Here is a 14536-nt window from a genome sequence, read left to right as displayed (position 1 = left end):
TTCAGAGACTGCTGCTCTAAGACACTTCTAAAGCAGTTCCATGCTGGGCTTTAGCTTCTCTATCTTTACAAAAAAACTCTTCCTAATTTGAATGATGTTAAGTTATGGAAACTCTGGATATTTTGCACCGATAACTTTGTTAGTCTGGCCAGGTCTGGGCTTTGATGGAATTAATATAAATATTGAAATGCTCTACATCATTGCAGTAGGATCAAATTCAAAACTTGAAGTTGGATTTAAATTATAAATCTTAAAATTTGAGGACTGGATTGAAATGTGCTCTCCAGTCATTTAGTTTAGTGCGTAGGCCTGACAATAAACTATTTCCCATTCTGCATTTCTTTCTTTGATGAAAACATCATGTAGTCTCTTTTTTAGCACCTTTTCATTCATTTTTGAGGCATACTCCTCCTCTGCAAGGAAGGCATAGGGTGGAAAAGTGTTTTTACTTACTTCCACCTAAAAGGTGTTTTAAGATTGAAAGAATCATCTCATTTATAAGGCATGCTTAAAGAACCATAAATTCCGGTTGCCATGCTAACAGGGAATCACTCAGTTGATTCCAGTAAAACAGAAGTATGTAAATTACATTCCCTTGTTTAAAAAAAAAGAAAAAGAAAAAAGAAAAAAAAAAGGAGGGGGGAGGTGGGCAGAGTAGGCAATATTAAGTTAACAAAGCTGCAGGTCTTGCCAATTACAGGAAATTTTATTATTTATTATTCCGCCCTTTTGCAATGTGCAATTTTCCTGTGAGTGTTCAGGTTCCTGAGCTTCAAGTGTTTTTTTTTTTTTTTTTTTTAACAAGATTGTGGCAACTGTCCCGTGACCAAAACCCTGCCGGCTCTTGCAAAATCAAATCCCATGCACAGGTGGCATCCCTCCGGGCAGCCCGTTTCCCTCTGACAGGGAAGCTGCAGCTCTTTTCATCCCGGGTTTCCCGCACCGACCTCGCAGTCCTCCTGCCCCCCGCTTCCCTCTCCCCGGGGGCTCGGCAGCTCCACGGTTTGCGGGCGGGATCGGAGCCTTTACGTGGCCGGGCGCGCAAATCAGGGAGCGCTGCGGTGTCCCGCGCAAGTTGGGGACCCTGAAAGTTGGGCACCGCCGCGCCTGCCCTGGCTCCGCGCCGCGCTGGGGAAGCGCGGGGCTGCGCGGCTACGGAGCGCGAAGCAGAGCCGCGCAGGGCGCCGCGCAGAGCGGGCCACCCCTCATCGCGGTCCGGGGCAAATGTCCCCTTGCCCCAGGTGCAAATGCCCAGGGCCTGGTGGAGCGGCGGGTGCGGAGCCGGGAGTGCGCATCAGCGCGGTGCGGAGCGGGGTCGCGCAGCGCTGCCCGCCGCCCTGCGCGCCCGCAGGGCTCCGCTGTCCTGCAGGTGTCACACTTCACCCGCGGCCACCGAGGGAGGGATGCCGCTTCCCACGGTAGCCGCTGAGAGAAAAACAGCAACAACAGCAACAAGGGAAATAATAAAACAAAAATATCCCGCACAGTTACTAAGCTAAAGGGAAAGGACGGGATTTTACCGTTCCCCCGTGCTCTAACCAAGGAGGTACCCGAACGTTTCAGTCTCTCAGCGCTTGTGGAGATGCAAAAGTTAGCTGAAACCATCCTAGGGACTTCTCTGTAGAGGGACGAAGAGGGAATCACAGCATCAGGGGGGAAATAGAACAGAGTTGATGGGAACTTACTTGCTTTAGGTGAGTGCTTTGGCAGTCGGCATCTTCCTTCAACAGCGGCGACAAGTCACATTTTTCCCTTGGAAGCACCCCTTGTAATTCCTTGTGTGAATTAAATCCTTTTAAGAGACATTTGCTTTATTTCAGTGGCGGTCGTCCATCTCAGACACTTCTCATCCTATATACATATATATTTATTTTACTTTATTTTCTGCATGTTGGCCACTCGCTGCCGGGGGCACTGCCGCGAGTCAGGGGGTCTCCATCGCCGGCGCCCGAGGCCGCCTTGCCCCGGTGCAACAGATGAGCGGCGAGTCCTCCCGCGGCTGCTCAGCGCCGCATCTCCGCATCCCCCCGCGGAATCTCATGCTGCCTGCAAAAAGTAACCGCACCTTCCGCCACTCTACTCCGCGCTGCAGCGCAGGCTTCCCAGAAGGGACACAGGAGGAATGACCCAGGAATCATGGCCAAAAAAAAAAAAAAAAGGTGGTGGTGGGGGGTGAGAATGGACAAAAATCGTTGGGTTCCTCCGCAGGCGACCCGCTCCCGCTGGGGCCAGCGGCGCTGCCTGCTCGGAGGAGCCGCGTCTGGCGCGGTGCTGCGCGGCCCTCCCCGTCCGCGCTGCGCGCCCGCGCAGGACGCCACCCTGCCGCCCGGCAGCGCCCCCCGGCGGCTGCGCCGCGCGCCGCTCCGCGGGGACCCTCCGCGCCGCGTTCCGCGCCCCGGCGCCCGCGCTCGCGTGTCCCGCCAGGAACAAGTGGCTGGAGCTGGAGAGGGTGCCGTGGGCTCCGTTAAATATAAATAATAACAGAGAAACTCCAGAGAAACTTTGCCGGGACTCCGGTCCAGGACACCGGTCCAAAGATGCACAGCATCCAATGCAAAACTGCTTGGGTCAGTGCGCAGGGCAACGCGGCTCCACTCTCCGTCGCGCCCGTCCTGCTCCCGCCCGCGCAGAGGCCGCAGAGCCACCCACGAGCGTTGCCCCGGCCTGCGTGAGTCCGGCCCGTCGGGGCAGTGGGGTCCGCGTCGCGGGGGTTGCCCATCCCGTCTCTGGTGGGGCGGAGGAACCCCAGTGTGCGGCTGCCTCAGTCTAACAGGGGGATCTGCGTGGCCAAGCAGGGGTGTGCGGTTTCCCTTTCCTTAAACTTCAGATAGAACTTATGAGCACAAGCTTAGAAATGGTAGGGGGGAAAAAAAACAAGAAGACAACAACAACAACAACAACAAAAGACACAAAGTGCAGGAACAGAGATGGGAGAAGACACCATGAGAAATCCAGGTGCTCTTTTTTCCTCTTTTTTCCCACCTGTTCAGCCTTGGGCATTGCACAAGGCAATGCAGACAGTGCAGCTCCCTCAGATTCTGTGCGTATGGCAGGTAGGGGAGCGTCCATGACCCTCCTCCCTCTCCCAAGGGCAGGAGACAGGGGATGGTGATACAAAAAAATGAATAATAATAATAATAATAATAATAATAATAATAATAATAATAATAATAAGTGCACAGATATCTCCCATGCTGAGCCTCTCATTCCATCTCTAGAAGCGACTTCAGCACACTGAGGAGTGAAATGCTTTGAAAGTCAGGCAGGCACACAGACCTGAAAATGTCACTGCAAGCTGTATTAAGGGATTGCCAGTCGCGCTGCTCTCAGAGGTGGCTGGCTGTTCGTACAAGCACCAGACCTCAACAGGCAGAGGAGGAGAAGGGAGCAGTGATGCAGCTCTTCTGCATCATGTGCAGTGGGAACTGAGCGGGGAAAATGCTGCAGGGTTCTCTTCAGGGACTTCCACTAGTGCCAGCATTAGACTACTTCCGTGCGAATCTTTGGAATTCATATTTTAAACGTGGCCAAAATTAGTGTAAGATTTGGGCATAGCGTCTTTGGGGAGCTGCTCAGGGAACAGCCCATCGTCACTGCTCAGGGGCACATCACAAGCCCAGAAACAAGGTATTTGCCTGGCCTTCCTAAGGGATGTAGCTGAACTCATGAGATCAACATGCATTCATTCAAAGGCAGATCAAATGCCAAATGGAGACAGCTGTTTTGGAGAGCTGATTGACACGTTAGTGCACACACACACACACACACACGTGCGCCTAAGCATGAATTCATACATAAATATGTAGCTAGAACACAAAATTGAGGAGAGAGTTTTAGGTAAGTAGTGATAACTGGCTACAAAGACAGCCTGTCATAAAGTAAGGGAGAGGCTAACCCAATACCTTGCATTAGAATTGCTAGGGAGAGCAGATCTGAGTATTTGTACACTGTACATTCAGCTGTTGGCTCTCCTGAGGCTGCAGATTGCAAGAGCAGCCAAGACTTACTTTCAGAGACAGTGGCAGTTCACATGCAGGGCAGAAAATGCCTCCCCCAGCCCCCCAGGCCTTTTCCTGGTAAATTTTGAGCAACCAAGCTCTATTTTGAGTGCATCATGCTTAATTTATCATAAGCAAATACCTCTATAATTAACTATTCTTATGTCTTTTTATATGTAGCACTGAGATTTCTTTTAATTTTCAGGAGCAAATGGAACACTTTACGCTTTCTGACATCTTACATATGATAACCCATTAGCAGCCTCCTATGGGGCTTGCCAGTGATGATAATTCCCAATTAAACTAATGTTCAGATAAAAATCTCGGTGTCCTTATTCAGATGGGAATGAAGTAAATAGACTTTTCTGTCTGATTAAGGATAGTAGGGTCTGTATCTTTGTAATGTTCTGAATGTGTGCTGGTATTCCTAGCACGTAGCTAGATGCCAAATATTTCTCAGGAATAAATACTGTGGCAGGAAGAGAGAGGTTTACGGTAGAAATTAAACAGTCTGTGAATCCTGTATCACATTTGAAGGTTTCAGAGGTTATATGATAACAGCATGACTGGGCCTTCCTTTAATTTGCTTGCAGTGTCACACCAAATTAGGTTGCCCTTGGGAGCTTCTTCATTTCCACCCCCGTGCTGTACTACTCTTCTCAGAACATAAACTGATGCGTGGCCACTACCTGGCCATTTTTAGTTCAGTTTAGTTTTATAAATCTGAAATATCAAGCAGATTTTTATTTTCCTCCCTTCTCTTTGCAGTTTGTGCAAATATCTTTAGGGTGTGTCACTTGTTTTATTTCCTGAACCACTAAACAGAGAAAAACAAAGATTAAAAGCAGCTTGACAAATGTGAAAATACATTTTGCAAATACTAATTGATTTAGCCTTTCAGTACTTATGGGGAACAGGTAAAAACGTTTACAGCATGTGTGAATCAGCATAACTTTATGCAAATCAATGGAGCTGAAGCAGTTTACTTGAAAAGATGGCTCATTATCCTTATTTTAGAGATGGAAGAAAAAAGCATGCAGGAATGTTAACTGTTAACTAGATTTGCACAGTGTCAGGTAATGGTTGCCTTAGTACCTCATTGCTTTTTCTTCTCATGTTAAGGAAAGCTTTTTTTAGTGGCAGCATGAAAGTTGAAAAGATGGTGAAATTTTGATTAAGATGGAGATTTACTTATATTAGAAAGGAATTTAGTACAATTATTGAAATAGCCTATTTAGTTGTTTCATTAAAAGTTCTTTTTATTTTTTTTATTAATAAAAGATAATGGAGAAAGATTTCCATAGGTATGTATTGTTTTTATGCAATTCAAAATAAATATTCATTGAAGTTAATGATTATTAATAAACATAATATAAAATATGAAATCATATGATACAGTATTATGTCGTACTACAGTTTAGATTTTTTGTAGTTCTAGTTTTCTGTTTTTAGTTCTACTGAATTGTTACAAAGAATAATTAATTTTATTTTTTCATTTTTTTCTCTTTATTGCCCTCATTTGTGAAATCTCTAACAAATTAATCCCATTAAATCTATTGTTTTGGGCCATGCATTATCCCTCCTCCAGAATTTTTTGCAAGGGGTAAATTGTTGTTGCCAGCCCACACCAGGCATTCCATAATATTAAGTCTTTCCTTCCACGCTAGTCAGTGTGTTGCCATTTATGTACTTAAATGCCTTTAATCAAAACCAAAATTCCCAAGGCTACAGTCTTGTGATTTTTTTTAAATGAGGAACATGTAAAATTTATGAAAGAGGGGGAAAAGCAGAAATGTTTCATTTTTAATGAAGCATATATTATGAATGTTTTGGGGATCTTTTGGGGGAAGAAATTTTTCTTGTGAAGGGTGAGTGGAGGGAAAAGAGTAGTGCGAGAAGAGAGACAGGAACATGTGAAAGGTTGGAGAGGGAGAGAGCCTGATCCAGTGACATAAATAACTAGTCGTGCTGTCTGTAGGGCAGGCAAGTACTCACCTCAGCTGTGGGACCCTTAGCCTCAGGCTCTCATTCGAAGCCAAGTGACCAGAATCTTGAACTGTGTTTCCTGTTTCTCTTTTGGTTTGTTTACATAAAAAAAAAAGAAAGAAAGAAAGCCAAATGCAAGTGCATTATTGAAAAAAAAATATCCAGTATCGAATTTTGGTATTTGGTCAACTTTAGTTTCTGGTCAAAGCAACCATAACCAGGTCCCTACCAGATTTTCTCAAGGCTTTCAGGATATTCAGGTGAGAGTATATTTGTTTTCTGCATTTTAGTGAAGTGATTTGGGTCCCTTAGCAGTTAAATATCTATTTATTTAATTATTTGTTTATTCATCTATTTGTTTATTTACAGATTGAAGGAGGGATATGCATAATTTTAGATAGGCATCCCTTTGTATTATTGTTTAAATCCCAACAATTTATATTTTTAATAGAAAACAACTAAGTATGTTTCCTTTTCCTACCTACTTTTGTCAGTTCTCCAGGATTCACATCTGTTAGGGTTACTGGAATGCTGAAAACTCCTTCTTTATGCCCTTCCCAGTGTTTTAGGCTGATTTAACATTATTATTCTGCCATCAGAGGATGGATTGGTGCACTAAAGTTCACTGCTTTCTTTTGCAATTTTCTAATAAATAGTAGAATAGCATCCTTTAAACTTTTGTTTTTCAAAGCTATTTAGTTTTAATCCTCTGTGATTGCTCTCAGATGTCTGTACTTCCCAGTGAGCACTTACATTCTTGCAGCAAACCCAACTCTCACATTTCTGTGATTTTTATGGCACAGCCTCTTAATGTAGTAGTAGCTGTAGAAAAGTACAAGTTTAACGAATCATACCAAAGCTAGAGTCACAGAGAGTGGGATTCAGCTCCAGACTGTAGACATCTAAATTTGAGTGACCACATTTGGGCTACTAAGTGCTTAAGCTCCCTTTAGAGTCAATGGAAGTCTCTTCAATACAGTCTCACAGGATCCTACAGGAATGCTCAGGAGACGTGAGATGGATATGGGTTTTGACTTCAGGATGAACACTGTGTTGAAGAGGGGTAAAACACCTAAAGGGAAGCGTCTCATGCCTTTGGAGCCACTCAGTTATCCAAGCTGCTTGAAGAGGCTGGTAGATAGGATTTGTCTTGGCTTGTCTCCACAAAGGCTTTCCTACAGGTCACCTATACCCTTCTGGAGGTTAGGTCAGATATTCTGTATCATCACACATGGCACTGTACCATCCACTGGAGATTGAATCCACTCTAGATCCCTGTTGTCATTAATGGGAGGTCAGAGCCCTGGCTCACGTGTACACATTGGCATTGTAGATGCATGAAGTTAGGTGTTTGAATCCTAATTACATGACCAAGGTGTTAAAGCCATGATGATAAAGCAAAACTTGCTGAAGAGGAAGAGAACTAACCTTAAATGATGGATGATCTCTTTCTTCTTTTCTGAAACTGTAACTGGATGAAGGATTTGAAATCAAGAAATGGATGGGATATTTCAGTTAGGAGACAAAGGGAAACAAGACGCAGAATTTCAGGGCAACTAGCCAAACATTTTAGCTATCTGTAAGAGTATGTGGAATAAACAGAAAGAACTAGATGTCTTGCTACACAAACAAAGCTATAACTTAATTGGCAAGACAGAGGCTTTTTAAGATAAATCAAAGGGTTACAGTGTTGATATAGAAGGGTACAGGATGTTCAGGAAAGAAAGGCCACGAAAAAAAAAATAAAGAAAGCAAAGTTGCATTACCAAGAGTGTGTTTATGGCCACCTAAAAGAGGTGATAGATACATTGAAAGTCTCTAGGAGGAGATAAAACAGCGTTTCAAAAAAGAGGTCTGCCTCAAACCATCAATCTGGGAGAAGGGGTGGTTAAACATTTAAGAATTACATTTAATAAATACACTTAAGAAAACAAAGGAAAAAAAAAAAGGGAAATGGAACCCATTCTTGTATGTCAGTGGAGATGTTTTAATCTCCACCTGGTAGCATACACAAATAGATTTGATTCTGTCTTAATAGTGATTAACAAATGAAAATGTGAAGGGAAACTCCTCTCAAATAAATCATATTAAAATTACTTTGAAATAACAGGTGAGGACAGCAGAGTGATCACAAAACACTTCAAAAAAAGAATATGACACCAACTCACACAACTGGGTAGAAAAAACTTGGAGATTACCAGGCACCACACACTCAGAGGAGTCAGACACACAAAGCTGTTGCAAAAAAGATGCATTTCAAAAAAGGGCATAGTATTTCCACAATACTTATAAGGAGTATAACTTATAAGAAACCATTGCTTTGCCTTAGCTAAGTGATGTGAACAAACTGGAGGAAGCCTAGATATCAGCACCATGGAAAATAATGTGACTTTTCAGGATTATTTGGTTGTACTGGGTTTGTTTTGACTAACAGACATTTGAGTTCTGGTCCTGCAATTCCATGCATTATCATTATATAAAGATAATTGTAAAGAGACAGCTAAAATTTATTCATCAGAAGTTGGAAAAGTAATCAGCTTTTGTCTTAGCAAGGAGTATCTAAGCTATGCATTAATGAAATATTTCCAAGTCTAAAAGAGTTTAATACTTTAAGACTTTGGAAAGTTGTAGAATCCATATCTTTCAAACACTTGACTTTTTATTTTTTTTCGTAGGAATAGTCTTTTTTTGCTATTTTAAAATTCTCTAAATGGTCATAATATGACATTTTTCTGCAACACATAGTGTACCACTTTTTTATACACAATGTTTTAGAAAAGAGAGTTTTTGTGCTTTCATGAAACACATGCAGCCAGTCTGTTTCCACTCTATGCCATTTGAACAAAGTAATTCAACTTTGGAGGTATATGTAACATAGGAAATTAAATAAAATTTGTGCCCTTGTCTTCATGGCTGGACGTGGCGAATTCCTCCCTGTAGACCAAGTCTCATAAAAGTTAGCAGGGCACTGTATGAGCACAGGAATTTAGCTTGTAGCCATTCAGTTTTAGAACAAGAACCTTAAATGTGAAATTAAGTTGCTTGACCATTGGTAGCACTTCAAATTCGCTAGGGTTTTGCAGACCCGCCATATGGAGCTGCCAGACGGGACCAGGCCTTACATCTGCATTAGTCTGAAGGTGGGAATGAAATACATCTCAGACTGGGTGCTAAACAGGGCCTAGGATAGCACCAGGCTAGAATTCCTTCCTACTTAAATTTTATTGCTTGCATACTTTTCAATCAATATATGGATATAACATGCACATTTTTTTCATGATCTATGTTTGGAACAAATATTGACACTCAACCGAATTAAATGGAAATCACAGACAAATTTCCCAAGCCTTTGAACACAATGTCCGCTCTCACCTCTTTCAAATGGGGGAAGGGCAATGCACTTTAATATATATGATTTTTACACTACAGCAATGATCTGTTTCCTATAGTCTGCAAAATAGCAACAGTTCAGCTTGCTGATGGGATGTTTTGGAGGTATATAAACCTTACACACTGTATAAAATGCACTCATTTGCAGAAAGACATTGCAGAAAGACCAAAGACTAATGTTAGACCAAGTAGAGAGTGCAAGACATCCATGCCTGATTTACGAGCTCTGTCCCTATCTTGTGAATACTTCCTTAGTGATGTTTCTGAGATTAGATTTTTTTATTTGCAGTGTGGAAATCCTGTTTCTTTATCATACAGTTATGAATGTACACTCAGTACCTAGGAAGAAGACATAGATATCTGGAAAACCATTAAATCCTCAGTAAATAAAACAACATAACAACAACATTTACCTAGAATGGGTGCAGTATTGATTCTACATTTTAGACAACAATAGTTAATCCTAGCTTTAGATTTCTTTGTGAACATAAAACACTAAAAGCTGACATTTATCTGTGTAAAGGATTGCAAATCATCAGTCTTGCTATGCATACTGAGACTCACTAACATTTAAGCTTAATTATTTTATCTATTTTTATAGTAGGTCATAAACATGGCATTAGGTGAGGAGGAGGATATCAGGAATATATATTAAAGAATATTTAAAGATTAAAATTGCTTTTGTTTCATGTTGGAAACAATTTCCTTTGCCAGGTTCTTTATGCTGGTATATAGCTAAGCCAAAGCAAACCAAAGTAATTTGGTTTATGCCTTTATTATTTAGACTGTCACAGTAGCTTTCTGATTTCATTTATTTATTTATTTGTTTATTGGTGACAGAACAGTATCAATTGGGCTGGCTCGATTTTAAATTACTTAATGAAGTATTTAACTACATTTTTGTTATTGTATTCTTCAAGCAGTGTCAATCTCAGAAAGAAGTGCATCTAGCATTTGATTATGTGCAACAGAAAGGCGAGATAATTTGTTGCATAGATTTTCAGACTATTGCTTAATGAGAAAATCTGGCAGCAAGAACTTCTTTTTATGTGAAGATAAATGTATACCATTATATACCCCTGTTACTTTGGTGTGTTGTGCACATAAGTACCAACTTGTGTTATCTGACAGAGATGGCCTCAGCTCTGAGGTTTCTAGGCATGTGTTTTCCATAGTATGATTTATAGCCAGTGAAGGCCCGATAGATGGTGCTGTGGAGACAATCATTGCACAGATGTGTAAGGTGCACGTCATTCTGCTACTACACATCTTCATGAAGCATGAAATAGACTCACAGGAAGAATTCACTTATTCCTTCTCTCTTTTTTATTCCCTGTCTCAAACATGCCTGTGTTTTGTATGTCTCAGACGCAGTACTAAGTGAAAGAACAAAAGTCAGGTACTTTTTTTTTAAAAAAAAAAATGTGTGTCATATATAAGTATGTATATTTGTGTGTATATGTGTGTGTTTGTAAAAAAAAAGGATTTTTTGTTGATGTGGACAAGTTTATCAATATTTTATCTCCAATTAGTGCCTTCTCTTACCCTGTTCTAACCATAAAATAGTTAGTTGTTAGTTTGATGGTTTTGGTGAAAGTCTGCTGTAGAGGATGTCATCTTCCTGGGTATTTTGTGCTGGATGTGCCTTATTAAGTAGGACATTTAGCCTCTTGACACTTGATCACTGGAGACATGACAGCAAGGAGCGATAGCTTCACTGTCTGTTCCCTGCCTCTGCTCATTACTGCTTCTGTTAGCAGCAAGGCCGACTGATTTAGGAAAGAATAGTTTATACATTCATAACATGCTGGGAGCCACTGAGGAGGAGCAGCAAGTGGCTTATGTTTGAGAGAAACCAGGGACAATAGGCAAGGTGTGAGGACCTTGACACAAAGCTGATTGGTTGATGGATGCCTGCAGGTAGCTCAGAGATCATTGTAGGTCTTACTAATTTGCTTGATGAATCAGAGAAAATGTCATTTTGAACACTGCAGAGTTCTGTTGCCCAGCAAAGGTAGATCACATAGCATATGTGCCTTGATCTTTTGTTATAATGAAGTTGGATCTTCTCCTCTTCTTATATTGCACAGATGAATACCATGGAAAAACAACACTATGGTGGAATCACTAATGAAGATCCAGGAAATAAAGTCTATAATAGTCAACCTGTGATCTCCTTGTGATCCTGAAGCTTCTGCATCTCTAGATAGTTTGACCCTTATTATGATTCTGTCCTGATTTCACAGGTGCCTAGTTTTCATTCAGTTCCTAAGACCTGTAGTAAGATCCACCTTACAAGATGTTAAATGTCTACAATACAGATGTCTACGTATGAGAAAGTTCCTTCCATATGAACAACAGTGTGATCAATGCAGAAAAAACAGTGAGGGTGATGGAGCACTGGAACAGGTTGCCAAGAGAGGTTGTGGAATCTCCTTCTCTGGAGATCTTTAAAATCCACTTGGATGCAGTCCTGTGCCACGTGCTCTAGGTGCCCCTGCATGTGCAGGGGAGTTGGACTAGATGATCTCTAGAGGTCCTTTCCAACCTTAACAATTCTATGATTCTATGAAATGAGATGAAATTTGCCATAAAGTGCCTGTTTTTCTTCAGTAGATAAAAAGAAGTTTTTACTTATGTTTCCATGAAACTTCTGTGTTTCAGTTTGTGCCTGATGCCTCTTGCCCTCTCACTGATTACCACTGAGAACAGTCTAGCCCCATGCTCTCTAAACTCTCCCTTCAAATACTTTATAGATTGATAAGATCAAACCTAAGCCTTCTCTTCTCCAGGCTGAACAGGCCCAGCTCTCTCAGCCTTTCCCCATAGGAAAGATGCTCCAGTCCCTTATTCATCTATGTGGTCCACCACTGGATTTTCTCTAAAAACTCCATGTCTTACATACTGGGGAGCCTAGAACTACGTGCTTCACTGAAGATATGGCCTCAATAGGGCTGAGCAGAGGGAGGAGAATAACTTCCTAATGCAACACAGGATACCATTTGTTGTCTTGGCCACAAGAGCACATTGCTCACTCATGGTCAACTTGTTGTCCATCAGGGCCTATGTGTATTTCTCCACAAATCTGCTTTCCAGCAGCTCAGCCTTTAGGTTGTAGAGGTGCAAGGGGTTATTTCTCAGGTGGAGTACTGAGGGCGGCCTCTATCTCTTCATCCACATCATTGATGAGTAAATTGAACAATACTAGACCCAGTACTGATCCCTGGGGGACACCAGTAGCCTTCCTGAAGTCAAGGTAGATGCCATCGACTGCTCGATGCATTTACCCAGCTAGGCCTCCCATCATAGAAGGCTGTCAGATTGATTAAGCATCATTTCCCCTGATGAATTAATTCTGACTATTCCTGATCATTTTCTTACCCTTCACAGGGCGCCTAGGATGAACTGTTCCGTCACTTTTCCAGGGATGGCAGTCAGGCTGACTGGCTTGTAGTTCCCTGTCCTGTGAATGGAAATGTAAAGTGTGTTACTACTTGGAAGGAGGAATTTAAAAACATCATGTCCATATACTAGCTGGAGTTATGTCATCTCTCCATTCTTTAAGTCAAGATGCAGTTTGCTTTGCAAGCAATGAGTTCTTTCATTTAGTATGAGTCACTTTCTATGAAGTATGTGAGTGGTGGTCAGCCCACCCTGCATTTACCAGTGAAATGTCTGGAGTTTGAATAAGTGACTGAGAATAGGGACATGTGTAGGTTTTGACAGGCATCTATTGTTTATGTCTCCTAGAACACAGTCTGAGCATAGTCTGATGTTTAAGAAGAATCACGTCTTCCTGAAAAGTTAGTCCTATCCAACTTTGAGATGAGATCAGCAATTAAGAGAGCTACTATAAGGAAATAACTGCATTCTGATGCACGATTACTCAACTGAAGGCTTCTGTGAAGCAGGATAAAATGATGTGAATCTAATTGGGATATTTACTGTCTTATTCCATACACCTCCTGTGGATTCCATTTGACTTAATGGATTGCTTTTCTGAGGCACTGTAAATACACTATAATCAATAATAATGAGACATCAGAGCTAGAACTGGGAAAATGTTTCATGATGAATAATATGCCTGACTATTCCATCTCTTTGAAATTAATTCTTTATTCTAAATCAGTTCTTTAATTAATTTCTAGAACAATCTCTAGTGCATTCCCGATCAGTCCTTGAGTATATTTTGTAAATCCTCTGTTTTATTCCTTTAAAATATTCTAAATTCCTGGAAATTCCTGAATATGAATACGATAAAGTAGATAGATAAGCACACAAAAGGAGAAGATTAAGTTAATGTAAATACATTTTTATATCAGAATGATATATAATGAGAATATAACAATAATCTAACCTTACTCATGATTCTTCTGTAAGTCAGAGAAATGTTTTTACCAGCTGTTCAAGTAATTCAAGTAAGTCAACTCAAAAAGAATTGGAGACTAAAGGTAATATTTGGAAGATTACTAAAGTTATACATGCTGGTGTTATAAAAGAATGGTAATAAATAACTTCATGAAGGACTATTTAATGAATTATAATAGTTTCTGCTTGAGTAAACCAGTGTAAAACTGGTGATGTTAAATATTACTTCTAACAGTTAACTCTTTATTTTGTCCACTAGGTCTTCATGGAAAAAAGACTTGGAAATATGGCAAAAAAGACCATAATATGGAGATCCAAAAGCACTATCAATGTGTGTAGTATACAGCAATGCATGCTATATAAACATGATATACATAAAGCGAAATGCCTGCGTTTGCACCGAGATAATATGCTTTTCACCACTGCAACTGAAAAACACCATCTTAAGTGCATAATGTTGCATTTCATAAATTGCCAGATATTTTTTTCTCTTTTTTTTTCTTTTTTTCTTCTTTTGTAATCTTGTGGGTGGAAATACTTTTACATGTAATGGTATTATTTCCACTGCAGGTGTCCCTGCTTGAGCAGAGGGGTTGGAGTAGACGATCGCTAGAGGTCCCTTTCAAAATCAACCATTCTGTGATTCTGTGATTTGTCTGAGCGGATTTCAAGAATTTTCAGTTTTTATTATTCCTATTAAAAATTATGAATAGTTTTCCAAAACTTGAGAAATTGTCTGAATTATCAAAATCAAATTTTCTAATTACAGACAGCTTTCTGACTGTTAGATAATC

The 14536-nt window shown here is 41.0% G+C and overlaps 1 protein-coding gene across 1 annotated transcript in view; it reads right to left on the bottom strand.

The window, feature by feature from the left end:
* The window catches only part of TRPC4 (transient receptor potential cation channel subfamily C member 4), a 142576-nt gene extending 140425 nt beyond the window's left edge, over nucleotides 1-2151 (bottom strand). Inside the window, exon 1 of the mRNA XM_088522219.1 lies at nucleotides 1686-2151. The gene's annotated coding sequence lies outside the window, so the exon portion shown is untranslated. The remainder of the gene's footprint in view (nucleotides 1-1685) is intronic.
* Between the last annotated feature and the right edge of the window lie 12385 nt (nucleotides 2152-14536).

This window comes from Tinamus guttatus, unplaced genomic scaffold (genome assembly GCF_059628265.1).
Source record: "Tinamus guttatus ecotype Peru unplaced genomic scaffold, ASM5962826v1 Tinamus_guttatus_pri_ptg000150l, whole genome shotgun sequence".
NCBI lineage: Eukaryota > Metazoa > Chordata > Aves > Tinamiformes > Tinamidae > Tinamus > Tinamus guttatus.
Note: the sequence above shows the minus strand (reverse complement) of the source record. Positions and strands in the feature narration are given on the sequence as shown.